We start from the raw sequence: 3,151 nt of genomic DNA, 5'->3' as shown, positions 1-3,151 counted from the left end.
TTATCTCCAACAATTCACCAACTACATCCTCTAGCTCATAAAAATTGGGTTGGTTACAAGCTATAATCTTATATGGGAAACTCATAAGGAATCAAGTTTGGAATGTTGTCCTAGCTTAATAGATCTTTCTCTCACTTTAAAACAAGTCTCCTAACTTGAAGTAAAAAACAGAGGTTCTTTAGTCAAGCCATCATTTAATTATCTATCTATGATTTGCCATAAGACCAAGTTTGGATTCCATTTTCTCTTGAAGCTCCATCAATTCTATAATTTGAACATCCATTGAACCACTTTTTATGATTTCAAGTTGTTGGATCAGTTGGATAATAGGGATTTTGATGGATATTGGAATTATAGCATCCTTCCCATACACCAAGTTGTAGGGAGATGTAGCTATGATTTTTTTCAAGGTGATTTAATTAGCCTATAATTTTATTTTGAGATCCCTATGCCATTCCTTCTTATGTTCCAAACCTATCCAATTAATTGGACAAATCATATTTTTATTTGTTGAGTCAGACCTCCCTCGTAAATAGTAATTTGATAATGTCACTAGAAAAATCTCATTCTTCAAAGAGAACTCATAAATTTTAGATCCCATGAATTCCTTAGAATTAGCTATTATAACTATGTGAGGAGAGCTAGAAACCTAGTGACAATATCTTCGAGAAAATCAAGTACCACCTTTTTTGTTTCTTTCATTAGTGGTATTTCTAGATCTATCTAGTCAAGTAGTTTGTGGCTATTTAGATTCATTTGTGACCTATACTTAAAATTGGATTTATCATTCTAATGAAGTATAGTGCTCACAAAGCAAATGGCTCTTCTACTAGAACTAGGTTAAGAGGCAAAGCATCATTTTTTCTTTCCCTGTGTAAAATTGACTTTTCTTACATTGTTTAAGAAATTTATAGCCATGTGAGAATGTTGTTGGCTAATAATATCTTTCATAAATTATTTTGCTAGTTGTAGTTCTTTCTTACAAATATCCTCCAAATGTCCCATAATGAATTTCAATGTTTTTTTGTCAACCTCCCCATTTCCCACATATTTGAGAAATATTCCATTAAAATTTCTTTTAAAAAGAATACCATTAATAGTGAAAAAATTGGCTCCTTCTTGAAGCCTATAAAATCTTCTCTTATAAGAATGGAGTTGCCTTGGATTTTGTCCTACTTCTATGAAGCACATTCTATCTTTTATTAGTGACCTTGACTTTCCTTGTTGATTAACCAAAATTACTTCGGATGCTTGTTCATTATCTACAATTGAATCTTGGTTCTAAGTTATGTGTTCACGCGGACCTCTTCCTTTAACCAACCTAGTAGTCTTTACTTCTACATCATATTCTATAATCTTAGTAATCCAATTATCCCTTTTCTCAATGATTTCTCTTTGCATGATGTATTTGTTGGGAATTAAGGCATCTCAACCTTTGCTATTTATAGCATTGTATTTATTTATTTAATGCCTGAATAGTAATTTCTTTCTCATCATATTTTGGTCATCTATTGTGACATGACATAGTGAGTTGTCTCCATACTGTTAAGTGATATGGAAGATGGAAAGGATGTGTTTTTGTCCCTACAAGAGAAAGTAGGAATCCCATTTTGGTAGAGATATTATGCTACATGTCGACATCTTAAAAACCTATGTAAGTCATTATTGTATGACAAATTCTTATGACAAGTTATGATGGATCCCTATGATAGTTTGGACAAGTGTTTGAAGGAATCTTGCATCAAGAATATGGGAACTCAAGTTGGGCGTTGATGGGTTGTAAGAGAATAAACTTTTATAGTTAGTTATGATAGATTCTCTTACAACTATAAGTGTTGTAAGTTATGACAAATTTTATGAGAGTTGTAAGATGTGTAAGAGCATCTGTCATACCTATGCTTAGAAAAAATAAAGTGCCCATTTAAAGGCATGTAAAAGGGTTAGAGAATCTTGGACAAGTATTCATGTTGAATGCTTAAAGGTGTTGAAAAAACATTACACGTGGATTTGGATGCCCACCTCTTTTGGTGTGTTCTAGCGGTTACTTCAAACTTGTAAAATCTCTACATATTGTATGTCTTTTGTGTGGGCTTTAGAGAGAAGTGAAGAAAATTGTTCTTTGTAGGATTCTATTGTCAGATTTCCTCTAGAAGAGCAAGATATAGACTCCATGTAAAGGAATAAAACCTACAAGTGTATTGTAATAGTTTATTGTAGATTAATACAATGGTTTGATGATTTGGAGTGGGTTTTTTTTTAATCGAAAGGGTTTTCCCCACGTATATTGATGTTTCTTCTCTTTCGTCTATCTTTCTTATATTCTTCTTCCTTCATATTCTTTAAGTTATGATTTATATATCATTATATGGTCAAAAAATTTATTATATCTACAAATTACATTATCTTTACTCTAAGGTTTAATGGATGAGAAACTAACCATGCTTGTTTTCACTTTAATGGCCTAGTAGTATGTGCTTGCATCAAGTTGTTAAACATTTTTAAAAAGAAACATAGGATACTTAACATGCATACTCAATTTCGGGTGTCTTTTTGGACTTATCTTTCTCTTTCATTTGGTATCAAAGCTAAGATCCATGGTTTGCATGTGCTTGCATGAAGATATATGTGAGTTTCAAGTACTTGCATGAACTTGCATGTTTCTTGTATGTGCTTGCATGCCATTGTCTGGAAATCTTGAGGGTAGATCTATTTTAAAGGAATTGGCTAATTATTAATCCTAGTTTGAGCGAAATTCTTGTGGTTGATCTTATTTTTAAGGATAGCATACATTTTGAAGGATGAAGAAGATGGACTTGTATGGAGCTGATCATGTGGTTACACTCAAATTGATATTGATCTAGAGTTGTTTAACAATATATAATAACCCTCATGCATGGTGGTGTTCATTCATTCTTTGGTTGTGTATGGTAGACTATTCATGTTGGGTGTCTATCTTTGCCTCTTTGATAATATGGAGAAACTTGGATTTTCATGAATATGGTTTGACGTGCTTGTCTTCGATGCTTGGATTTAGTCGCATTGGAATACATTGTTTCATTAGTCCAAATGAATGTAGATTGTGGAGCTGATCACTAGATGACTTGTAAGCTTCTAGAATAGCCTAGCTCCTTTGTATGCATGTACTTGATGG

The sequence above is a fragment of the Cryptomeria japonica genome, chromosome 3, assembly GCF_030272615.1.
Source record: "Cryptomeria japonica chromosome 3, Sugi_1.0, whole genome shotgun sequence".
In the NCBI taxonomy this organism is placed as follows: Eukaryota; Viridiplantae; Streptophyta; class Pinopsida; order Cupressales; family Cupressaceae; genus Cryptomeria; species Cryptomeria japonica.
This window is presented reverse-complemented; position numbering follows the sequence as displayed.